The sequence below is a fragment of the Mauremys reevesii genome, linkage group 12 (genome assembly GCF_016161935.1).
Source record: "Mauremys reevesii isolate NIE-2019 linkage group 12, ASM1616193v1, whole genome shotgun sequence".
Lineage (NCBI taxonomy): Eukaryota > Metazoa > Chordata > Testudines > Geoemydidae > Mauremys > Mauremys reevesii.
The window spans coordinates 9,793,773-9,820,674 of record NC_052634.1 but is presented as its reverse complement, the minus strand read 5'-3'; the positions used below and the strand labels follow the sequence as shown (position 1 = coordinate 9,820,674).

At 41.3% G+C, this 26,902-nt stretch overlaps 3 long non-coding RNA genes across 4 annotated transcripts; all 3 read right to left on the bottom strand.

Moving 5' to 3' along the window:
- Positions 1-1,801: 1,801 nt before the first annotated feature.
- On the bottom strand, positions 1,802-4,152 carry LOC120375764. Its single transcript, XR_005586761.1, has 2 exons — positions 4,043-4,152; positions 1,802-3,221 (listed from the first exon to the last, which is right to left on the bottom strand). It is a non-coding gene; the product is annotated as an uncharacterized LOC120375764 (long non-coding RNA).
- A 14,083-nt stretch (positions 4,153-18,235) lies between these two features.
- On the bottom strand, positions 18,236-20,511 carry LOC120375763. 2 transcript variants are annotated; one of them, XR_005586760.1, is made up of 2 exons: positions 20,354-20,511; positions 18,236-19,326 (listed from the first exon to the last, which is right to left on the bottom strand). It is a non-coding gene; the product is annotated as an uncharacterized LOC120375763 (long non-coding RNA). The 2 variants fall into 2 exon arrangements; XR_005586759.1 differs by having other exon boundaries at positions 20,327-20,431.
- A 3,022-nt stretch (positions 20,512-23,533) lies between these two features.
- Positions 23,534-26,902, bottom strand: LOC120375762. The gene is made up of 2 exons (XR_005586758.1): positions 26,748-26,902; positions 23,534-25,726 (listed from the first exon to the last, which is right to left on the bottom strand). It is a non-coding gene; the product is annotated as an uncharacterized LOC120375762 (long non-coding RNA).

Below are 26,902 nucleotides of genomic sequence, written 5' to 3'. Positions count from 1 at the left end.
CATACAGAACAGGTTACAGTACAGCCTCTCCACAGCGGGGGGAAAAATCTTTAGATAGAGAGAAGATAAGGACCTGTTTCAAACTAGCTAGGCAGCAGCAGAGCTTGAACTAGAACTCAGGGTCCTTGAGATAGTCCCCATGCAAAATTTGAGCCAACAGTGACCCTCAGGACTGACTGGGAAAGGAAAATATAGGCAGGCATAAAATGGCAATTATCAGGGGAAGGAATGAACTTTAACTATAAGCTGAGCAGCACTTGGGCTTGTTTCTAAGGCTGATAGCTAGAGCCAAGGAACAAAGGAGTATACAGGTAGAGCTTGGGGTGTGTGTGAGCGGAAAGCAGAAGTCAAGGTTTTCATGCTACGCTAGTACTGCAGAGGCAGTTCCCTTCCCCTTTAACACCACCACTCAAAAGACCTCCCCACTGAGGTGAGATCACAGCTTCCATGATCCAGGAAGCATACTAGTCCATCTTACTCTGCCACAGCACTGCAGAGCCAATTCAGTCAATGGCAGGGAAGAGTTGGGTTTGCACTAAATTAAGCCAGTTTGTGCACACATCAATGTTAACAAGAACTCTTCCTACTTCTGAATTTAAGTACAAGGAGATGTGAAGCACAGGATGTTGCACCATGGTGGCACATAATTCTAAACATGGAATTTCCTAAAGCCAAACTCATCAAGTGTAGACTGTTTGACCTCTTTCTGACCAATTGGCTTTGTGCTCCTAGATTACTTAGGGAAAGTTTTATGTATGTACTCTAGTGTTGCAAACATCTCACCCCTAGACACCCCATTGCCTTGTGAAATTCAGTGTCATTTAGGCTCCCAGGCATGAAAGAAGCCAGCAAGCAACCAAATAAGCTAGGCATGAGAGTCAGAGGAAAGGATAGGGAATCAGGGCCAAGAGCAATGGGAGTTCAGCACCTAGGTGCCAGAAAGACAGGTGAGAGAAGCACCTCCCTCCTCTCAGGACTCTCAGTCATGGAGGGAGACATGTAAAGCAGGTTGACCCTTTTCCCCAGGAAAGAGCTTGGACTGTCCCATAGTCAGGGCACTTATCTGGGATGAGACAAACCCACCTTTGAATTCCCACTCTGCTCAATATGGAAGAGGGATTTGAGTCCAGATTCCCACCCTCCAGAGAGTGTCCTAAACACAAGGCTATTGAGTATTCTGGGGTGGGACTTGCAATCTCTTGAAGCTGTTCTACTTTGTGGAAGTATTTAACTATTCCTTGGGCCAGAGGGAGACTCATGTTCAATCCCTGCTCCAAATCAGGCAGAGTCTAGATTCAAAGCAGGTCTCCCACATCTCAGGTGAATGCCCTAGCCACTGGGATATTGGATATTCTAGTACAGAAACCTCTCGCACCCTGGCTCTTGTGGGGAATGCTGTCAGAGCACCTACAGAATTAAGCCCCAATGGCAAGACAGGCAGGGAGACACCTAGTTTGAGAATCCCACTTGGAGGCCACCAGGAATTTGGCTTGCAGGATGGCTCCTTACAGCTTGTTAACTTTGGGGTGACATCAGAACTTGGGTCTTTGCAAATGCTGACCAGTGAAAATTTCAAGTGCCTACAGGGTTAGACAGCAACTGAGCAGTTGTTCTGAGAATGTGGCTGCTGCCTAAATGTTGGCCCAAAGCATCTCTCTTTAGGTGCCTAAGCACCTTACTCATGTTGCCTCTTACTAGCTATGTTCAGAAACACCTAGCTCCTGCCCCTATGTCCTACACCAGGCTGTGACTATGAAATCTGTTTGATGAAGACAAGGGTTAAGAAGATCTACAGACCTTATACATTGCAGCAATCATAAAATAGTATTTATTGGCAGTTACATTAAGACAATATTGTGACTTCAGGTTGTAATACATGATTCCATGCCCCATTACTCCACATGCAGGGAATACAGTGTTGTCTGGTTGCACTATTTACAGTTGCATAGCTCCAATACACCCATTGTACATTATGCTCAGTGATTGATCATTTAAATCCCATAAACTAGAGCTGAAATTGTCATGAACAGACCTGTTAACAGAATGGTAGTAGATTCAGTCAAGCACAGCTACATGCTAATTCATGGGAACACTGCATAGAAAATTTGAATGATGTTGATTTACAAAAGGAAGATTAGCTTATTTAAGTAAGGTTCACTAAGAAACCCCTTCCCCATTCAGCCACTGGTTTACATTGGTCTTAAAATAATGCTATAATCCCCATCAGACTACTGTTAAATATTAATGGGATCATCTCAAAGGGTAAATTCAAGTGCATCATTCCAATCCTTCATCATAACAGAAGTACATTCTCAGCAGCTCAGACACCAGGGAAGCTGTAGTTTAAGCTGGGACTTCATTTAAATAGTTAAGGTAACTCATGGTGCACAATGCATTCTTTTAACTCCTTTCCCCATTGCACAAGTTATTCTCCTTGGGAAGACATGTGGCTTGAGGTCAGAACTATGAATGCACAAAGTGCAGCTCATAGACATATTATTTTAAATGTTAGAGCTCCAGCTGTGCATTCACTGTAGCAGAGCCAGAGTGAAGTTTCTCAACTGGATTGAGTTCTGCTGGATTGCAGGCCCCAAGTCTACAGGAATGAAGTCAAATACTTTGGTTACAGGGTCTGTGATGAGGGAAAAAAAGCTGTTATTTCTAACAAATCTTGCTTGAAGCTGGAGTCTCTCCACACTTGATTCCTTGGGTTTCAGCAGTTGATCTCTTCAGCCTTGCTTTGATCTCTGCTCTCTTCTACTTTAGGAAGAGTGACTTCCTGGGGAAGGGGTAGATCAGCCTCAATGTAAGCAGCAGAAGCCACCAGTTCCTCTTCAGTGTGCTGCTGCATCTCTGGCTTTGCATTTGTACTTCCCTCTGATTCCTTGCACTCTGCAGAATCTCCCCTGCTTTCCTGATCTTCCATCTGGGACTCTTTGCCACACTCTAGGTCTATGGACCCTGCTGCAGGCTGGGCCTCACCTGTATCTTTTGGTGTCACTTCTGCAACTTCCCCCTCAACCTTACGATCTTCAGCTGTCTCTTCGGTTGCCCTGATCCCCTTCTTGCCAAGTTTGCCTCCCATGGTTGGGGCACTGGAGCAGCACTATAGTTAGGAACAAAATACTCCACCTCTTCACAGCAGTACCAAGAGGTACAGAAAAGGCTGCTTGGCTTCTGTCTGTCAGGAATATTCTAGTGACCACCAAAAGGCATCTCAGCTGTAAAGACAGAAGGAGCAACATAAGCAGCCATACATTTTAGCTACTTAGCCCATATAACTCTAAGCAAACACATTACCCAATACTATACCATGCCAATTAATAGAAGCCCACTTGCTAATGATGATTGGACAACTACTGCTGCATTTCCTTATTTCAGCAGGACCAGATAGAGGAAGCAGGTAATTATCTTTACAGTTAGTATTCAAATGACTAAAATTGCAGACAGAACTTTACTGCCACTGACCAACAGGTGTCCACACATTCTAACCCTTTAAAATTCAACTCCCTGTTTGTCCTGTTATTGATAGCCACTTTATCAAATCAGAGGTAGTTTTCCTTCTGTTGTTATCATCAACAGCTCAACCAACAAACTAAACTAGGTTTTATAATATCACTAACGATAGAAGAGATAGCTCTCAAGTCAAAGACTGAATTATATTGTGACTACACATGGAGAGAATCTAGCCTTTTCTCCCATTACTCAGACAGCCCCTTATCCTACACACTTGCCATACATTCTTAGAGAAACAAGCTAACCCCAAAGTTCATCTTTGTAAAGTACAGCCTGCAGTAATCTAAGTTTACTCTCTTTTTAATCTACAAGACCATTCAGGAAAAAACAATATTTTTGTTTTTAAAAAACTTGGTTTCAATTATACTGATTGTTAACAATAACAAAAACAAAACCCCCTACCCAGTCCCATTGTGCATTTTGTGTGTGTATATAAAGATAACATTAAACTATACACAATGCTAACAAAAGAGCCAGGAAACATTTAAAACAGATAAATAAAAAAAGGAAAAAATATCTTACCAACCTACAAAAACACCAACATCAGCCAGCTTGCAGTAGGTCCTCATGAACAATCTTCTTTATAAGGAAGGCTAACCTTATATAGCGCTAGGTGGCCACAAGGAAATACTTCCCCACAATTCCCTGAACTTTAGTTCCACCAAATCACTGCTCCATTTCTCTTATTGTTCATTGTTATATCATCTAAAGAATGAGGATGTCTGTTACACTGAATGGCTTTTTAAAACTTGTGTGGTTGTATCTTTTATGTGCAGACTTCAGACTTCTTTTGCCCATTCCTATTGTCTTTTGTTTTGAAATAATAATAATTAATAATAAAAACAAACTTAAAAAATAGATAGACCATACATATATAGATCCTGGTGCCCTTTCCTGTATTCTTGGCTGGCTTGCTTTTTGAGTTTCTAGCACGCTGTATTGTATGGTATTATATGTGTTCATTCAAATATTTGGCCTGATTTACAGCTCCTAAAACTCCCGGTGAAATCAATGAGAGCTGCAAATGCTTAGGAGCTCTGAAATACTTAGCAACTAGTGTACAGGCAGATTGTTGCATAGTAAGATAGGTGAATATATAACTTACTCATGTCCCCCTTTGTGGAATGTGATCCACAGAGGGCACGAGTCTGTTACAGCTCTCACCTAGAGAGTTTGGGTGTTTAGTCTGAGAGGAAGAGGTGGCTATGTGTTCGCTAGTACAGTTACAATATTTTGGATACAAAGAGGCTTGCAGATTTCACCATCTTAAAAACGAACAAACAATTGAGACCAAGTTTCCATACAGTGTCCATGCTACACCTCTACCCCAATATAATGTGACCCGATATAACATGAATTCGGATATAACGTGGTAAAGCAGCGCTCCGGGGGGAGCTCTGTAGCATAGTATAGCTAGAAGCCTACTGGGAAGTGGCCAATGAGAGCCATTTGCTTTGCTTTGCTTTGTGATTCAACAATTAATGCCTCACAAGAAAGGGTCTTTGTTGAGGTAAGGAATGCAGGGGAGGAGGGAAGGGGGAGAAAAACGCCAAGCTTCTGGTAAGTATTTCATCAATATCCTGGCAGCTGGTAACATCTGACCTGAAAAATAGAGAGAAAAATTTATTATCACCCACACACCTTAGCCACTTGATCAATGCAAGAAGTCACCTGGTGAATGGGGAAGGGTACATCAGATACTTGCCTATGCACATCAGTTTTAAGTGCTGATGCTCAGTAGTACTTGTGCCTCTCTGCTACTGCATTAGTCAGTATAAAATGGAATTTACTTTTATGCAAGTCACTTAACCAGTTGTTTCACAGAGTCCATTTATAGCAGATCACTCATAGATTCCATGTGGTAAATCTTTTAAGATGCTGATATAGAAAGAAAAAGGAATTCAGAATATCACGAAGCTCCTTATTTATGCGCCCTCAGACTCAATGGGACTTTGCTAGATTTATGATTCATAAAGCTGATGGCTACTGGCAGCACTATAAAGACAGCCAGAACACCTGAAAACCAAGCTAGGATTTGTCTCTTACAGAACACTAGGTAGTGGAGATTCTGCAGCAAGAGCTTGTCAGTTTTTGTTGTCAGGCAAGAAGATAGAATCTAACTGGGTCTTCCATAAGAGAGTTGCCTCTATAGTGCAGACAAATGAAAGCGTGTTTTTGGGTCAGCAAGCTAAGCAGGTGTTTCAGTACATCCAGTTTCCTGATCACAGGATTGTTAGGCTTCCACCTTATTATAAGCCTACACCCTGAACAGCAGGGAAAACTGACAGGCACAGATCATACCTTTATAGAAAAGCACTATCTATCACTATGTCAAAAAAGAAACAAACAAAAACCCACCAGTAAATCTTGCTTACTTCCCTCCCTAAGATACTGTTAGTGCAGCCTGAGAAGTGAAGCCATGGATATCTCCACCAGGGAATGAGTGTATATCTAGACCAGTGGTTCTCAAACTGTAGGGTGGGCCTCCTAAGGGAGGCATGGGTATAGGCATCAACTCCATGGGTGCTCTGGGCCTGGTGCACCCATGGGGAAAAAGTAGTGGGTTCTGAGCACCCACTAGCAACTCCCCTATCAGTTCCCCTCTTCCCCCCAGTGCTTCCTGGCCCCACCAATCAGCACTTCCCCAACACATCCCGCCTGCCACGATCAGCTGTTTTGCGGTGTGCAGGAGGCTTGGGAGGAGGAGTGGAGGAGAAGCGAGGGTGTGGTATGCTCAGGGGAGCGGGTGGAATGGGGTGTGAAGAGGTGGGACGGGGCGGGGCCTTTGGGGAAGGGGTGAAGTGGGGGTGGGACCTGGGACAGAGCCACGGTTCAAGTACCCCCTTGCACATTGGAAAGTCGGTGCCTGTGGAAATGTGTCAAGGAAGGTGCGAGCTGTGTGATTTTTTTAATGTTTTAAGAGCTGAGGTGGCTGAGGCTTGTTCAGACGGGCCATGCACACCCAGGAGGCGGGGATAACGGAGGCAGCCAGAGCCCTGCTGCCCCATAGCTGACAACCGGAGCCCTGCCACTTGGGCTTTGGCTCTCCTTCCCCTTGACACCCCAATCCCTCAGCAGAAGCCAGCCCAGGCTCGGGCTCTCCTCTCTCACCCCAAATCCCTCACCTGGAGATGGTGGAGTTCTGTCTGTCAGCCCCAGGATGGCAGAAGCAGCACAGAAGTAGGGATCGCAATGGGGCACTAACTCTGTTGTGAAAAGTGGTATTGACAAATAGCACTTTTCACATTGCCTTCCTTACTTCTGTGCTGCTGCTGCTGGCATGACGCTGCCTCCAGAGCTGGGTGCCAGGCCAGCAGCCGCTGAGCTCCGCTCTGCCTTCAGAGCTGGATCGCAGTATATGTACTTGTGTGTGGAGGGGGTGTAAATGACTACAGACACAAAGAAGGGGGACCTGCTCAAATGCATTTGAGAACCACTGCTCTAGACACATCTGACTGCTGGAAGTTTTGTACACTGAAGGGCAATTTTACACATGAAGAGATTGTTCCGCAGTGTGGTTGCTCCTTCTAGGAAGACATTTGTGGTTGTATGAAGTTAGAAGCGGTCTTTTAATCCATTGTTGAAGTGTTAACCACCCTGCTGACTGTAAAATAGCACCTATATTAGTGAAACTAGTTTTATTAGCTATAAATATCAATTAGTACAGTGCTGCAGAACTGTGGGGCCTGCCTGCCAATGTGTGGTTTCAATGAGTCCTGGGAAGAGAAATGCTCACCATGGGATACTGGCTAATCAGAAAAAAGTCCTTGAGTATGGTATCTCTGGACATTAATTCTTTTTAAGTAGAGAGAGGCAATAACAAAAGTGGGGACTGCTCACAGCGTAGATGAGCATAACAGAAGGTACAAGAAGAAAAGAGCCAGTCTCCATGATTCCCCACAGCATTCTTGGATGGAGAATTCTCCATGGGGGACACCCCACACTACTGGCACTGGGAGCCATCTGGTGTTGTCCTCTCCCCAGCCATGTGGACTTGGGGAAGAAGAACTGCAGGGAGGTGCCAGCCAGAGACTGAAGCTGGCAGTTGAAGCCAAGCCCATCAGACCCCCTGAAATTTTCCTCAATATTATCTTGCTTGTTCTAAGTGGCTGTTTACTTCACTCCCCTCCATTCCACTTAGCTAGTCCTCTGTTAACCTAACATCATAGAAAGGATTAAAAAAGAGTGGAGTGAACATGACATTTGTCGCTATTGAATTGCTCACTCTGCTTGTATTTTCTGTCCCTTTCCTGTATTTGTCATTTTTATTTAGACTGTAAATTGTTCAGGGCAAAAGCTGTTTCTTATTCGGTGTCTACAGTGCCCAGCACTATGGTTCATAATTTCCATTTGGGCCCTACTAGGCACTATCATAATAGTGAGATTACAAAGGCTGCAGAACTAACGCAGCTGTCAGTAGTATCCACTGTTGTATGCAGTGTTGTTGGAACTGTGTTAGTCCCAGGCTATTAGAGACACGAGGAACAAGACCTGAAGAAGAGTGCTCTGGAGTTTGAAAGCTTGTCTCTCTCACCTACAGAAGATGGCCCAATAAAATATTACCTCACACACCTTGTCTTTCAATGGTACCCAATGGATTTGTGTTATACTCACCAATATAGTATTTCTGCACCCTGGATGACAGGGAAGCTAGAAAGAAAAAAGTGAGCAGGAGGAAAGTATATAAGAAATTCTTAAGTTAAGCTTCTTGGTGGCAGGACGTCTATGAGGAGTCTCAGAAACAGCTGCATAAGAGAGATTGGATACTTAGAGAGCTACAGTTGGCAATAATCACAAAGGTGGAAATTAAAAACGTGGGAACGTGCAAGAACATGAACTGAAAAGAGAATAAAAGGACCCTGAGGGCTGCCATTTGAATCAGGTTTGGGATCTTGCAATTTTATCTATCCATTCTATGTTAGAGGGTGGAGGGATAGCTCAGTGGTTTGAGCATTGGCCTGCTAAACCCAGAGTTGTGAGTTCAATCCTTGAGGGGGCCACTTAAGGATCTGGGGCAAAAATTGGTCCTGCTAGTGAAGGCAGGGGGCTGGACTTGCTGACCTTTTGAGGTCCCTTCCAGTTCTAGGAGATTGGTATATTTCCAATTATTACCTTTTTGGGGGGGTTGGACTAGATGACCTCCTGAGGTCCCTTCCAACCCTGAGCTTCTATGAAATGCAAAGAAGTCTATGCTTTCAAGACTTAGAGGCAGCTTAATGGGCAGTATAGAATATATGGTATATGCCTGTCTCATGTTCTGGTCCAAAATGTTCCTTGATTTATTGAAAATAAACCTATAATATAATATCTGTACAGATTCTGGCCATATGTCCTAAATCACTTCCTGCAAGGGCTATTAACCCACACTAAATATAAAGTGATCACAGATGTGTAGGTTTCTTGAGTAACTCTTCTGCAAATGTGCTTACGTTTTTATTGCTGGGTTTCAGTTCGTTTAAACAGCAGACATAATTATGTCATAGATAGAGCTGGCAATTAACAATTGAAACTGCGAACAAAATAGCCCAATGTCATGCTTCTTCTCTGACTAAAAGAAGTTGACTTTTGTCACAGATATTTGAGTGAGATGATCAGTAAACCTGAAAGAAATGGTCTTGGGAATTCTGGTGGAGGAGCAATTATCTTTTATGTTATTGCTAATACACCATGGGAAAGCATGCACCAAAGGGTGGGCATTTAACACAGGATCTTAGAAGAGTCTGATGAGATTAATATAGCCCAAAAGCATAATTTCTAATGCACTAAATGTTTGGAGACCCAGTAACATACAAGGAAACTGATGGTACATAGTTTAATCATTTAGAAGGGCTGAAATTTTCTCATATTTGTTGGAAAAACTGTTCTTTGGAAAACAATTGCAAATTGTGTCACAATAGTCCTAACAAAAGTGAATGTTGGTTGTAGTGATATGAACCACTACCTTACTGCTGTGTACAAAGGAACCGCTCAGTCCAGTGAAGGCTTCTTGGTTGTTTTTTCCCTAGCTACAATTGCTATCAAACTACTGTAGCAAGTAGATGACAGTCCATCAAAGTTTGGTGGGTCGAGTGATTTTTGTGAAGCAAAATAGCAAACTGGAGGATACTAGTTGCTTAATAAGTCTCTGACATAGTATGTAGCTCAACTTGGATACCATTTAACTCACACAAAGATCAGACAAGCAGCCAACCTTATTACCAGTCTTTTCACCTCATTTTGAACACTATTAATAGGTAGGGGTTTCTCTGGGGTATTTGGTAGAACAAGATAATGAGACTTGTACATGAATGTACACTCAGATATCCACCAATGAATAATTGACAACTGTGTTGCATGAGATGGTCTTTCTAGATTATTGCCTTAGCATAGAATATCTCTTCATATCTGGCATGTATGACTAAGTGGATGCTCTAATTTTAAGCTTGTGGAATGAAGAGTGAGTGTAAAGGTATAGGCCAGAACAATTAAGATTTTAGATAGCAATATTAACAATTTTGTTGGTTCTCATATAGAGCTTTAAAGTTAACAGCTAAGATGAGAGTTTAAATAAGAAGACTGAGGAAACATCTGTGTATGAAAGATGCCAACATAGGAAAATACAAACTGGTTGGAAACTACCAGCTGCTAACCATTAAGGCATGTGAAATTGCCATTAGGCTACTGACTAGCTAAAAGTTGTGCCTAGCACTGGTCTTTGCTAAACAGCCTCTTATTATTGTTGCCCAGTCCTTATTCTCCCCTCTCCAGTTTTCATGCCTTGATTTTTTTTAAACCTATAATCTCCATAGGCCAGGGATTATCATTTACTATATACGTGTACACATAACACAGTCAAGCTGGTTGAAGATTACACACAGGACAGCATACTTGAGAGTATAAATTACCCTAACACACACATTAGCATGACAAGAAGAGGAAAGGACGAAAAAAACAAAAATAAAGACATTTTGATGGAAAATGGCTGTAAAGGAAAATTTCTAGACCAAAATATTCATGTCACAAAAAATTTAATATTTTCATCAAATATTTGTGTGAATGCTGGAACAATTTTAAAGGAAAAAAGTCTCAAGTTCCAGGAAAATCCCAAACCATTTTCCTTATAACTCAACTAGACAGATGCAATGACAGAATCACAGTGGTGGGGGTGAGAGTATAGGAGCTTGACTTAATGACGAGAGAAAAAAAATCTTACCCGCATTGAAATAAATGTGGGACTTGCAGACTGATAGTTGCAGAATGGCAAAAAAAAAAAAAAAAAGGGTCTGTCTTTCTCTTTACAAAGGAAGATAACTTTATAGTGAAACACTTACTGGTTAATCCTTTTCTATAGGATTAGTGCATCACTGATCTGAGAATGAAGGTGGGATGGAATTAAGTAACACTAGTGGAAGACTATTGATGTCAGGAAGTATGCAGATAAAGGTAACAAGTCAGAGGACAGTGCAGATGTCAGCTGACAATGAGACAATAGACTTCATACAAAACTCAGCTTGTTCCTTACACCAAGGCAATCTCAAGTGGCAACAGAGGAGCTAGGAGGGGCAACTGCAACCGGGAAACACTCCTTAGAGGTAGCAGCTGGAATTGTTACATGTAGTAGCAGGCTTCTTGAAGATGGGTTGCCCACATACTTTCAGTTAAACCAGCATCAGTTAGGGAACAGCCACTGTATTTATGAAGCCAAATGGACCCAGTTACCTCAAGCAGAGCTGTATGGGTTTTGACTTTATAGTGAGTTTTTTTTTATTAAAAAGATTAGTAGATACAAGGTGCATAGAGAAATAGTCTGTGTGGGGGCTATTGCAAGCCAAGTGAGTATTCATTCTTACTTTCAGTCATGCAATTAAACTCTGTAATCTCCCAAATGCAGGAAGTTGTGTTCTGAGGGCCTATTGAAAGCTGCATCCAGTTCAAGTATCTTCCAAGTTCTAGTGCAAAGCTATTAAAAAAAGCCTAGAGACTTAACTACTTTAGTCCCCCTCTTTAAAAAAAGAGAAAAAAAGACCATGTCATGTGGGTATTTTACATTTTTACTCCATACCTCCTCCTAGCTGAGGAACATGGAATGTTGATGCATGGTTCAGGTGTTTGTTTTTTTTAACCTGGTAGTCTATGCCAAAAAAAAAAATGTTTCAGTTTGGGTAGATACAAGCAATATGAGAACACTGGCATATTGCAATTATAAAATGAAGTTTATTATTAGCAAACATTAGAATACATCACTCACTATACCAGGCTACTGCATATAGACTTTCACAAGCTTCCCGTGTCCTATTACTATACCTAGAAAATAGTGGTTCTGAAATTATGCTGCTAGTTTATACAGAAAGACCTGATATTAAATTTCATCTGTTACATGTTATGCTATTGGAAAAGTGTCAGCTAATGCCTCAAATGGAGCTGGAACTGTAGTTCACAGACACTGGTAAAGCTATGTTAACAACTTACAATATCATTACTGCATGCAGGACATACCCCTGTCAGACAACTTAGGACAGTGAAATACATGGGAAACAAGTTTGGTCTTAAAGCCGCTTACCCCTTGCATGTATAAATATGCACAAATATATCACATTAAGTTAAACAGAACCTTCATTAAACAGATAAAGATGGCTATGCACTGGAAAGTGCAATTATGACAGTTCAGGTATTGAGAGATGTGCTGTATTTTCAGACAGTCTAGACAAAGTTAGAAGACTTCGGGCAATTCATCAGAGTTGCATGCCATCTTCATTCCCCATTCCTCTCTAGAGGACACACATTTGGCTAAGCTGGGGATACAGCTCACCAGTGCTGATGGAACCATCCAAAAGAGGTAGTTTTTAATAGCACTGTTCAGCCTGTCCATTTCACTCTGGCACTAGGGATCAGATAGTTGCTGGAAAGATTGAGGTGTTCTGCCAAGTTGATTCTCAGAGGTTGTAGAAGCAGAGAGTAGGACTAGTGTTAGGCTCATTCTACAGAAGGTGCCTCTTCACAGAGTTTGGTCTTGAAATGGAAACTGGGGTGGAGTCACTTGGCATTCAGATGCTGGGTGATTCCATCTAGTCAGCATCACCTTCCTGTCTGCTCTCAACACCTGTAGGTGCTGTGACTTCCAGAAGCTGGGAAGGGTCTGCCTCTGGAGATTTAGTGGTTTCCTCACTGATAGCCACCAGCTGCTCTTCATTAGGCACCAAATCTAGCTGCCTTGGTTCAGATTTACAGATCTCTTCCACACCCACTGCAGGGACTCCGCCTCCTTCCTCATCTTCCATCTTATCAGCAGGGACCAGGGAATCTTTGCCTCTCTTCTCAGTTGTGGGTCCCATGGACTCTGCAGCAGGGTGGGTTTCCTCTGGCTTCACGATAGCAGCCTCTGTAGCTTCTTCTTCAACCCTCTGGGCTGTTGGTTTCTCATAAGCCACACTGAATCCCTTCTTGCTCAGTTTGCCTCCCATGTTTGCAGGACTACAGTAGTAGCCCAACCAAGAGTGGAAAAGGACTTGCTTCTTGCTGTGGGAGACAAGATCTGGGCCGAGGACTGAGCAGCCAGAAAGATCTGGAAAAGAAAACTAAAATAAGATACAGGGTACCTGAGTTACTTAGTCATTAAAAGTTATTACCAGATATTCAGTGAGTGATTACCCTGAACACCCAACCCCTGTTAGTCAGTTGACTGTTGGAGTATTGGTTTAACTTGTACAGAGCACTGCTATATGAAGCACCACCACCAAGAGATGATTAAAAAAACACTAATCATGGGATGAGACTAAGATGACCCATGAATTACAGATTAATCAGCCAATGAGCTAAATGTCTTAACTGATCACAGCTTCATTAGTGGCTAATGCATCCAAACAAAGTCACAAACACTACAAACTACTCCTGTAGTAGAGAAGAGGAAAGAAGAATACAATACACAGCTCAGTGTGTCAGTTATACATTGTTACAGTGCCATATGCTGGAGTAGTAAAGAAATATTCCAAAACCATAACTTGCTAAGAATTCCCTTCTACTCCAAGTACACACAGCCATCATCCACAAAAAGTTTAGGGAGAAAACCACCAACTACATCCCCCAAACTACCAGATTGGGGGCTAATAACAACATAACATATCTCCCTGCATTTAAAAACAAAAGACTACTTTAGCACACAACAAACAAAGGAACAGTCTTACCAGCTCTCAGGCACTTCAGTTATTCTACTGATTAGGTTCTGATCAGTTTCTTCTTACTCAGCAGGCTGGCCTTATAAGGCACTAGGTGGTCACACAGAACTACTTCCCCACAAGTCCCTGAACATTAGTTCCACTGAATCAATGTCCCCTGACTCCATTATTCCCTGCTAAATTGTATGAAGGAGAGAAGTGGATGATCCTTTGACATCTTTAGAATCATGTGATTGTATCTTTATAGTCACATTTTAACGGTTTAGAATATTGTACTGGACTTTAAAAGTTAATAATAAAATTAAAATTAAAATCCATGGCCCACACATATATTCCCATTTCCATTTCCACATAACTTTACTTGGATTGGGTTTTGAGTTCACCATGTTGCTATGTATGTGTCTGTTCAAACAAACTGGGGGTGGCTGGGGCACCAATCCTGCAAGGAATTACTTTGATGTTTAACTTATACATTGTGAATAGTCCCATTGAATTAATGAGGTTACTCATAGTGTGCAAAATGAAGCATGCATGTTGACTCATACTCTTGCACAGCCGGCCAGGTGGAAGCAGAGAGCTGTGTCCTGGGGTGATGTCATTTAAACCAGTTGCACTAGCTTTGTCCAGTAACAAGCAGTTTGATGTGAAAACCCACCATTTATCCTTTTCTGCCATCTGAAAGTGGCTTGGATTTGCTGAGGTTTTATTGTGGCTGCAGATTGGATGGATATCCCTAGCAGGATCTGGGCACCTGCTATAGCGTTTTGCAGAAGTGACTGTTGCTGCACCATTCATATTCAGATTTCTGGTAGGCAGTGTGATATAGGGAGGTCTCATCTACAAAATGGAAAGAAGAATGCTACCCTCCACCCCAATTAACCTAAAGGCAATGATCTGTTCTTCAGAGCCAATTGCATATAAGAATGATACCTGTTCATATTTTGCATATATGGCTAACATACATACCAACATGTACAACATGTAAACCCAGTCAAAGTAGACTCACATACAAAGGGACATGGGAATATATGTGTGGCCCGCTGATTTTCATTTTTACTTTATTAACAACTTTTAAAGCCCAATACAAAAATACAACAGGAACAACTGAGAGTTTATTTAAAGAATATAAACAGCAGACACCTAAAATCATCCAATAGATAGAGCTGGAAATTTAAAACTGAAACTTCCAACAAAATGGCCTATGCTTTCTTTCTCCTTTTATCCTTATTTCCAATTAAAGAAGTTGATTTTTGTCAAAATGTGTGAGTGAAGTTACTAGTAAATCTGGAAGGAATGGCCTTGGGAATTACGGTGGAAATGCAATTGTCTTTCATATATGTTATTGCAAATGCATCATGGAATTGCATTTATCAAGGGGTGGGTATTTAACTTGGGGTTCTAGAAGAGTCAGATGGGGTGAATTTGGGCCAAAACATTGGATGCACAAAATGTTTGGAGACCCAGTGATGTGCAAGTGAGTAGATGGTATATAGTTTCCACTTTTAACAGGGCTAGGATAGTCACATAATTGCAGAAGGCTCCGTCCTCTGGAGAACAGTTACACATATGTACTAGATAGTCCTAGCATATGAAAATGCTGTTTGCAGTGATATGAACCATTACCTACTTGGGGAGTTCCTAATCTATGGCAGTATAAATTCTACTGCTGACTGTAAAGGAACTGCAATATCCATCTGAGGTGTTCTTTTATTCCTGGTTACAACTATAACTATCTAACCACTGTAGAAAGAGGATGGCAGTTATTAAAATTTGGTAGGTCCAGTGAGTTTTTTGTATGAGAATAGCAAACTGGATATACTGCTTAGTCCCAAAATAGACCCCTGCATAAAATGTAGTTAAACTTGGATACCATTTTTCACAGACAGAGAGTACAGATAAGCAACCAACCTCATTGCCAAGTGTGTTTTTTTTTTACTTCCCTTTGGACTACCTTCATTTGACAGATGGCTTCCCTGTGATGTTTGGTAGAACAAGATAAGGAGGTTTCTATGTTAATGTACAGTGAAGAGCACATGGATGTATAATTGACAGCTGTGTTGGGTGAGATGATTTTTCTGTGCTCTTGCCTTAGAGTATACCTGTTCATATTTTGCATATGTGGCTAAGCGAATGCTCTAATTTTAGGCTTGTAGTACAATACGTAGGTTAGAAGCGCAAATCAGGACGATTAAGCATTTAGAGAGCAGTATGAATGTACATTGGTTTATAAATACAACTTCAAACTTAACACAGCAGAAGTGAGCGTTTAAAGGAGGCTGAGGAATCATCAGTGTAGGATGAATTCCTAGGTAGGAAAATAAAGGATGCTTGGATACTACAGTCTGATAATGGCTAGGGTAAGTGACAAACTGCAATTACTGCTACTGACTGGCTTAACGTTATAAATGGCACTGGTCTGTGCTAAGAATCCCCTCTTATTTTTGGCACCCTCACCACTTTGTTCTGCTCCCTCCTTTATTGCAGCTTTTCCTTTAGCCCATGATCTCCATGGGGCAGAGATGGTCATTCATTATGTTTGTGTACCTACTACAGCCAAATGGGTTGTAGATTAATGGGTGTACACCACACTTGGCTACTGAATAAATAGGTGGAAAAGGTCAGCATGACTGAAGACAGAAACCCAAATATAGTGGAGCTGATTGAAATATAGTGGAGCTGATTGAAACCTTGTTAAAGTTTTGATTAAAAAGGGATTTTATGTTTGTTTTTTTTAAAGGGGGGACATTTTTGCAACAATTTTTCTTCACAAAGCATTTTGTATTTTCAAACACCTACATTTTTGTTATGATGAAAATCTGAAAAAAACCTGAAGTAAAATTAACCCCAAATATTTCACTGTTTGCCAAAAAAATCTCAAATATTTCCCTACCAGCTTAACTACAGAGATAAAATTGCCAAAGCAGGTTAAAAGGGTGTGATTATTTTGTAGGACCTTGAATTTAAGGACACAAGGCCAAATTTTGGCCCATTGAAGTTAATTGGAGATTTGCTTCTAACTTAAATAGGGCCAGGATTCACCAGCAGAGCTTAACTCTTTGCCAGGAGAAAACAAGAAGTCAGTGATGGCTTTCAAAGGCAGTGATGAATTGCAACAGTCGGTAACACCTTCAGAGAAACAGAGATTAATTTAGTGGTGCATTTTGAAGTGGAAATATAAAAGTGATGAGAGGAAAAAAGGGGGAACGGATTTAAGAAATGCAAGACAAACCAGAGAAAGGAGAGGTACTGAGCAAAGACAATGCTGAAGTCAAGGGAGTCAGAGGACAGTGCAGAGCTCAGTTTTGTTGGAAGTGAGGAAGCAGAGAGAGATTACGAGGAAGTTCAGTTTGGGGGGGGACAGTTTGAAATGACAGCAGAAAATCAAGGAAGAAAATCCAGATAACTGGAGCATTGTAGTTGAAGAGCTGGAATAATCATAGGTAGTCTGAGGCTGCCTGAGGACAGAGAAGCCCGCAATGTAACTCCAGGAAGCATCTATTAACTTTATGGATGTATTCTTCTCTGATTCAGAGCAGTGTAATTAATCAGAACATGTCTCAAAACTACCAAGAGCACAGGAGAGTAAGGGAGAGAAGATGAGAAGGATCCTAATAGAGACATGGAGGATGCAGTTACAGATTGAGGTGCAGGAGAGAACAGTAACAGAAGGGAGGAAATTGATCAATGGACTGAAATCCGATAAGATTAAAAGAGAATAAGACAAGTGCTGTTTATATTATCTAAGAGATGGTTAGTTTCAGCACAGACAGAGTGAAAGCCAGGTTGGAGAAGAGGAAGATTGACAGTGCAGTCAAGCATTTCCATGCTAGAATCAGGTTGGTAAGTGAATGAAGTTTCAGAGTAAGATAAGAGAGCTTGAGTCAGAAGTATCCAAGACAGGTAGCAAGTGAAAAGGTCATGTCTGAAAAGTCATGTCCCGACCCCCTTCCGTGTTCTCTTCTAACTGCCATTCTCAGCTTAGAAGCCAGAAACTCACTTATGGAAGAAGGGCCCTCTTTTCATCTTATTACAACAATCTATAGTAATACCTTGCTGAAGCAGACTAAAGACCTATCTACTTCAGCAGAGCTGTGTGGGCCCTGTTTTTACAAATGGAGAGTATGGAGTAAACTCTTACCAGAAATTCTATATGCCCAAAGAAACAGACTGAGTGCACCGAGACCCTCGTGAAGAATAAGTATACTATTAAGTCCTACAGTGTTATATTGCACTTAGAAAACTTGAGATAAGGCTCTCCACCCACAGAGAACAGGAGTGTTTGGCCTGTGGCCATTTCCTGAATTGAATCTGGATGTAGCTTTCATGCATCTGCAGAGTTGAGGGATAAGATTATCAATAAAGCCCAGGGTCCAGTTTTTCAGAGAGGATGTAGTCACTTTGAAAGTTTTACTGTAGACTTAATCCTTGCTGTATAGCACTGACTGCTAAGATGCAATATTTAATATGTTCATTGCTTTTATAGCTACATCCACTAGCATCTCCTCACTCAACATCCACGGGTGAAGTTCATTCACTGAAAAGTAGACACCAGCTAGAGGTTTCAGACATTGAGAGTTATAAAATGACATTTATTGACAGCAAACATTAGAATAAACCAGTCACCCAGTCAGGTTAGTATACATAGACTTCTATAAGACTCCAGTGTTCTGTTATTGTACATAGCAGGCTCTTCACAATGAGTATTGTGTAGAGCCTGCTAACTCACAAACAATTATATTAACCTTCATTACGTATCCTTCAATTAGAGAAGTGGCAGCTGGTGCCTCAGATAGGACCTGGCACTAGTAAAGCTAGGCATCAGCTCACAAGATCTTTACTGTAGGCAGGACAAATAGTTGAGGTCACCTGAGAACTCAGGATAGTAAGAGGAATAAACAAAATCTGGTCTTCAAAAAGCCACTCATTTTTACATATAAAAAGTTACCAAGCCAAAGGATGTAAAAACCCATAGGAAATACATTAAACAGAGAGGAAGTGAGATTAGGTTAGTTCAAATACTGAAGTGTTACATACATTCAGGCAGCCCAATCCTAAAGATACAGGACTTCATGCAATTGTTAGAATACATACAGATAACAACATGTCATGAATTTGTTTGCCTATTCCCCTTACAGAGCACAGAAATTTTAAGCATCCCCTTCCTGTCTGCTCTCAACACCTTTAGGTGCTGTGACTTCTAGAAGCTAGTAAGGGCCTGCCTCTGGAGACTTAGTGGCTTCCTCACTGGCAGCAGCCACCAGCTGCTCTTCATTAGGCACCAAATCTAGCTGCCTTAGTTCAGGTTTACAGATCTCTTCTGCGTGCACTGCAGGGATTCTGCCTCCTTCCTCGTCTTCTGTCTCATCAGCAGGGACCTGGGAATCTTTGTCCCTCTTCTCAGTTGTGAGTCCCATCGACTCCACAGCAGGGCAGGCCTCCTCACTCTCTGCTGGCTTCCCTGTAGCCGCCTCTGTAACTTCTTCAGTCCTCTGCTCCGTTGGTTTCTCATAAGCCACATTGAGCCCCTTCTTGCCAAGTTTGCCTCCCATGTTTGCTGTGCAGTAAGTGATTTGCTTCTCTTTCTGAGAACACTTGAATCTTGCTGAGGAGGTAGGATCTGTGATGAGTGTTAGTAACCAGAGAGATATCTGTAAGAGAGCTAAAGTGAGATCCAATGATAAAATAGCTAAGATATCATGTAAGTGAATATCTACTAGCAAAGGAGAAACTCTACTGAGTAATAAGGATTGGGTGTTTAGAGGACTGTACAACTTAGAAGAGTGCTCCAGCAGAGTATTTCTGTATTATTCTCCACCTACAAGAGCTGATTGAAACATTCTCCATGGAACAGGAATAAAATGTTCCATAGATTACACATAAGACAGCCAATGAGCTGAATGCCAAGATTGCCCACAGCAGGGCAGATATTACAGGCACCCAGTAAGACATGACAGCCTTTCAAGGGATAACAAATAGAGAAGTGCCTGTGGGCCTTCTACTTAAACTGTTTCTTTCAATGAGTCCTTGTCAGTTTAGGGTCACCCACCCATAGGCTTAGCACATATTTGTCATCAGAATGGCAATAAAGACACAGTAGTAAAGGAAGGAGACTCTTGCTTTTAACATTGCTGACTGAACACCAGGTGATCTAAACATCTAGGTGTTTAGATAAAATTTTTTACTAATTCCTAAAGTGCAGGCAATCAGAACTCAATGAGAGAGAGAGTTGCCTCACTACTAGAGTTATACCTTTAATGACAAGTGGATTGTGTTTTAGTTGCCTCATAAAAGAAAAGTTTGAAGACAGGGGCAAATACTTCCACTCTCCAGATCACAAGTTTGTCTCGTTAGTTAAAATAATACTAAGATGTGAGCAGTCAGGTTAATTTGTTACATTTGTAACAAGGGAGAGCATCAGACAGAGAGCAAAGGACACTGACATGTAGTTGATTAGACAGGCCCCCAATGCTACAAGCATACATATTAAATAGCATTGGAAACACATGGAACCTATTAAAGGTAACACCACCCATCCACTATGCACACCCCAAACCAACAATCACATACAAATACATATTATTATTGCACCATACGGCCTACAAATTCAAGACCAGGGAAAGCATTTTTAACAGAACATGAGTTCAATAGACAATTCTTACCAACCCAGAAGAAAAAAAACTGCTTACTAGAAAGCACTAATGGTACATCCTGTGCTGGCTCTTAAACAGCTGCCTTTACCCCTGCTAGGCTGGTCTTATATAGTAGTAGGTGGTCACACAGAACTACTTCCCCATGAGAACCTGAACATTAGTTCCACTGAATCACTTTCCCCTGACACCATTATTTTTTGCTAGATTGTGTGAAGGATGGACATCCTTTAACTTCTTCAGAACCACATAGCTATATCTTTTATATTCACATAGTAATGGTTTCACTTGATTCACTTTGCTTTAAAAGTGAAAAATAAATTAAAAATAAAAACCAATGGGCCACACTTACATATCCCCACATTCCTTAATATATAATTTTACTTGGATCGTGCTTTGAGTTTACAATGCTGGTATGAATGTGCCTGTTTATGCAGGCTGCTGGTCGCTGCAGGCTCTGGTTCTGCAAAAGCTTACTCGCATGTTTAACTTTACTGTGAATAGTCCCCTTGCCAGCTTTCCTTTAATGAGGTTACTCAGAGGGTGTAAAATTAACTACCTGTGTATGTCTGTACATGATTATGATCTACACTTGTGTTGTGGAGTCAAACTCTTGCAAAGCTGACAGGGTGGAAGCAGAGATATGTTTTAGGGGTGATGTTATTTAACAAGTTGCCCCTGCTTTGTCCAGTAATAAGCAGTGTGTTGTGAAAACCCACCATCATTTCTCCTTCTCTGCTATCTGAAAGTGTCTTGTCTTTGTAGAGATTTTGTTGTGGCTGCTGATTGGATGGATGTCCCTAGCAGGATCTGGTCACTTGGCATAGATTATTGCAGAAGATACTGTCCCTGCACCACTCATATTTCTGCTGCACAGTGTAATGTAAAGAGGACACATCTGCAAAATGGAAAGAGGAATGCTAAACCCCCTTTAATGATCAATTCTCACAAGCCAAATGCACATCAAGGCAGGATCAGATGGAATGACTCAAGAGATCATTTAAAGAATGTAAACAGCAGACACAACATCAATAAATAGAGCTGGCAATTAAAAACTGAAATCACCAACAAAATGACCCATGCCCTCTTTCTCCTTTGCCCATTAGCTCCAGTGAAGGAAGCTGATTTTTAGTGACAAATATTTACATCAGATGATGAGTAAACCTAGAAGGAATAGCCTTGGGAATTCTGGTGGAAAAGTGATGATGTGTTATTGATAATTCACCATGGGAAAGCATGCACGGAGTGGTGTGCATTTAACTTAAGGTCCTAGGAGAGTCTGACTGGCTAAATATTAGCAACATTCGGAGATCCAGTAATATACAAGAGAACTGATTGTACATAAGTAATACATTTTACAGTGCTGTGATAGTCACATAATTGATGGAAAAAACATTATCTGGGGAGTAAGGACAAATGTCTGTCTAGATAGTCCAAATGTATGAAAGTGATCTTTGAAAGGATATGAAACATTACCTACTTAAGCAGTTCTTAATGTGGTATAGAAGTATAAATCCTGCTGCTGAGTGGAAACAAGCTGCTTCATACATCTAAGGTGTTCTTTTTCCCTGGCCATAATTATTATAGTCATACAACTATAGAAAGCAGCTGTCAGTCCATCAAAGTTTGGCAGGTATAGTGAGTTTTGTGAAGAAAAATAACTTGGGGAACAGTAGTCTAAATAAATAAAGATTCCTACATATAATATAGCTCACCTTGGATGCTTTTTTTTTTTATATTCAAAAATTATAGTCAACCAACCAACCAACCTCACTGCCAGCCTTTTCACTTCCCTTTGGGCCACTTGTAGCTGGCAGGTGGTTTCTCTCAGCTATGTGGTAGAACAAGATAAGGAGGCTTCTGTGTTAATGTGCAGTGTATACATAACTCAGAACTGCTGAGAGAGATGTTTTTCTCTGCTCTTGCCTTTAGTGTACAGTACCTGTTCATACTTTGCATAACTAGCTAAGTGTATACTCTAATTTTAGGCTCGTGGTACAAAGAGTGGGTTTGAAGCTACAGGTTGGGACTATTAAGCATTTAGATAACAGAATGAATGTACATGGTGGTTTACAACTAGAGCTTCAGACTTAACACAATAAGGTTAAGAGCTTAAAGGAGGCTGAGAAAGCCTCCCTGCAGGAAGGATTCCAAAGTAGGAAAACAAAGCGTGGTTGGAAACGACTATCTGCTAGCAGCTTAGGATAAGTAACCAACTATAATTACAGCTATTGCTTACTAAACATTGTGTAGAACATGGCCTCTAGTTTAAAACAAACACAAATACGTAAGTTTTGTCAACCCATCTTTCTTCTTCCCTGTCTTTATTTTAGACCATGATCTCTTTTCTGGCAGAAACTAATTTATTATATGCTTGTAGACCTACCTCAGCTATGCTAGTTGAGTATTAGTCTACAACTTTAATGTGGTAGATAGAAGCAAGTGGCCATTCCAAGCACTGTGCATGACAGAAGACCAACAATTGAGTTGGTTGAAACCTTAGCAAAACTGGGAAGAAAATGAGTGAGGTGTTGTTCAAATGGAAACTTTTGCATCTTGGGTCCTTTTCACAAAGCATAGTGTGTTCTCTAAGCACCAGCATTAAGGAAAGAAAAACTGAAGAGTTAAAAAAAGTGTTCAGATTTTTTTTCTGAAAGTATTTCCCTACCAGCTCAACTACAGCATAATAGCAGAATCCAGATTACAGACATTTTAGAGTGGAGGATGGCAAAATAACTTTATAGTATGAGCATATACTTAATCAATGATGATGAAAGACTAAGTAGAGATGTATTAATGAAAGAGGCAAGTGTCAACAAGGAAGAATATGTTAAGACCATACTAAAGTCAAGGGAGTTAGAGAATGGAGATGTCAGTGTTGGTGGAAACAAGAAAGCAGTGCTAGCAGGAAAAAAAAAAAATCAAGTTCAGACGTGTATGGAATAAAAATGGAAGTGAGGAAGTAGCCAGAATAGTAGATCATTTAAGGCCAACCGAAGACAAGGATACCACTACTATACTGTCAGTTATATCAACTTAACTCCAGCAAGTATCCTCTTGGTAAGAGTTGGATAAGTAGAGCCAAACTGAATGTCTCCAAAAGCTGAGAGCCTATGACTGAACCCTTAAAAAAAGGGAATCCTTCTGATATTCTTCATAGAGACTGAAGATGCAATTATAGGTTGAAGTCCAAGAGAAAAGTCTTATTGAGAAGGGAAGTGATCATGAAGTCAGATAGGACTAAGAAAGTACTGAGGTAGGAGATGGTCAAATTTATCACATACCCAGAGTTGGAGCCAGGTTAGGGGAAGAACAGATTGGAATCCTTGATCACACTGAGGGGGAACTGAGATGGGGAGAAGATGAGAAAGGGTGTGTGTAAGTATGACCTTTTGGAATAAGGGAAGGGATGAGAAAGCTTGTGAACAAAAATACAACACTCCTTTGAAACAGCTAGCAAGTAAGCAGTTCTGCAGTCCCATGACCCTATTTTCCATTCTAGCTGCCATTCTCAGAGCTGTCAAGAGACAGAGGTTCACTTTTGGAGAAAGTGGGTTTTAGAAAAGAGTCCTATTAACAGCAGTGCTGTTTACATCCTGCAGAGTAGGGGCCTTGTTATTTCAACAGAGCTGCTCAAGATGAGCGTTTCCACAAGGAAACAATTTACTGTGGTAAAGATTTATCTAGTTAGAAGGAGTACAAAAAGATTGTGTGTGTGCTGGGTTCTCACCCAGCATAGGCCTACTATTAACTAGTGGAACATCACAGCTGTATGACTCAAGTGGGCTCAAAGCTTAAGACCAGACCCTGAAGCTGTTGAGCCCAGGAAGCCTGTCAGGTTCATGTCCTGAACTGAACCCTGATGGAGCTCTTGTATCTTAGTGTTCAGGGGTAAGACTCACCAGGGCCCAGGATCCACTCAAAACCACTAAATCACTGGGGGTAGAGGGAAGAGAGACTCCTTCAAAACTGTCACTGCTGTAGAGTATGGAGGAAGTCAAGATGCTACTGGATATGGGTATGAACTCATGTAATTAAGACAATGCAACTCCCTGCTCCCCATACAGCCTGTAATTAGAGTTTATTCAGTGAAGGTAGACACCAACTATAAAAAAGTTTCAGATGTTTGTTGCAGCTATAAAACATTTATTGACAGCCAACATTTGAAATCAATACAAGGATTTCTATAAACCACCAGTGTCCTGTTACTGCATATACAGAACAGATTTTTCAGAGGAGAAAAGTTACTAGCTTATAAAATATAAGCAATTACATGTTTCTTCTGGTTTTGAAGTGCCAGCTGAGCCCTCAAAATGCATCTGAATTGTAATTAACATGTGCCAGAAAAGCTAGTCATCGCCTCACATCTTTACTGCATTCAGGACTTCTAGCCACATCATGCAATGTAACACGAGAACAGGAAATCAAGTTTGTTCTTCAGAGCCTCCCCTTCATTGCATATAAGGGATCACACCAAAGCCTTAAAACCCTTAGATACTGTTTTAATTACATTCAGTCATCTACATTAAACAGAGAAAGATGGCTATACACACAAGTTAGTTTATGATAGTTCAGGTACTGAGATGTGCTGTACTTTCACAGTCTAGCCTAAGAGATACAGGACTTGGTGCAACTGGTAGAACACATTTCCTGTGCCAGATGCATGCCATCTTACTTGGCCATTTCCCTACAGAGGGCCATTTCCCTACAGAGGGCTAAGAGCTAAGGATACAGCTCACCAGTGCTGAGGGAACCACCTAAAAGAGGTAGTTTTACTAGCATTACTCAGTCTGTCCATGACATTCTGGCACTAGGGATCAGAGTTTGTTGGAAAGATGGAGGTGTTCTGCCACAGCTACAGTCTCAGGTTGTAGAAGCAGAGAGTAGTACTAGTGTTGCCAGGCTCACTCTGCAGAAGGTGCCTCTTCATGGAGTTTGGTCTTGAAATAGAAACTGGGGTGGAGTCACTTGGCATTCAGATGCTGGGGGATTCCATCTATTTAGCATCCCCTTCTGGTCTGCTCTCAACACCTGTAGGCGCTGTGACTTCCAGAACCTGGGAAGGGTCTGCCTCTGGAGATTTAGTGGTTTCCTCACTGATAGCCACCAGCTGCTCTTCATTTGGTTCAGATTCACAGATCTCGTCCACACCCACTGCAGGGACTCCACCTCCTTCCTTGTCTTCTCTCTCATCAGCAGGGACCTGGGAATCTTTGTGCCTCTTCTCAGTTGTGGGTCCCATGGACTCTGCAGCAAGGCAGGCCTCCTCCCTCTCTTCTGGCCTCCCTGTAGCAGCCTCTGTAGCTTCTTCAACCACATGGGTTATTGGTTTCTCATAAGCCATGTTGAGCCCCTTTTTGCTCAATTTGCCTCCCATGTTTGCAGGGGTACAGCAGCAGTCTTGAGAAAGACCTGCAAGAAGAAGATATAATGAAATGCAGGATATGTTAAATACTTGGTCATGGCAACTGACTACTTGGCAATGAAGAAACACCCAACTTACATAGTCCACTGGGGAATGTAAGTGAGACTAGTGCTACAACCCCACATTACTACATTGAGCTCCACCACCAGAAAATAATGGAAACATGAATCATGGGACATGAATAGGTTTACCATGGATTACACATAAGAAGCAAAGAGCTCAATGCTCAGAAGGAATATAGCAAGGCTGACATTGTTAGCATCCAGTAGGACATTACAGCATTTCAAAGGACAATAGAGGAAGAAGAAATGTGCCCTTCCAGTTTCCTTTTTCCCCTCCCAGAACTCCTTGTCAATTTACAGTTTCACTGTCTTAGCATATGGCCACTTAAATAACAAACACCCAGAGACAAAGAGCAGAGAGGAGACTCCCTTGCCAATAATAGTAACTGAACACAGCATCTGAACAGCTTTCAGCAGACTAGTTCCTAAAGGTCAGGCAATAAGAACTTATTAGAGAGTTCTTCTGTCCTAACCATATATTGGCCATACAGTAGCAACAGGAGAGTGAGTGCTAGTTGCCTCATTAAAATAGGTTTGTTTTTTTAACAACATGGCTGTGATTAGAAAACTGGCAAAGTTAGTGTTTTAGCTAAAGAAAAAGTTGTGAGCAATTCAGGTCAGTTTATAATAGTGAGTGCCAGACATACAGCAGAGCACTGTGCCATTGGTTTGAATTAACAGGCTTACAGTGGTATAAGCCTACATATTAATTAATATAGGAAATATATAGATTTTAAGAACTCCACCCATCAATGATGTATAATCCACACCATTCATCTCCCAGAAGTTATAGTATCATTCAGTTTACATCAAAACCATGTCCTACTTCAGTAGCAACCAAGATAATGACAAGACATAAACAGACTCTTATTGTTCTATATAGTCCCATAACAAAATATCAGAGAAGCATTTTAACAAAGCAAGAAAACAAAGAACTCTTACTTACCTACCAAACTCAAACAATTCAGCAGCTGGTACTACAGCAACACCCTCTGATAGTTTCTGAGCAAACAGATAGGTCTTATATAGGGCTAGGTGGTCACACAGAACTACTTCCCCACAAATCCCTGAACACTAGTTCCACTGAATTAATTCCCCCTT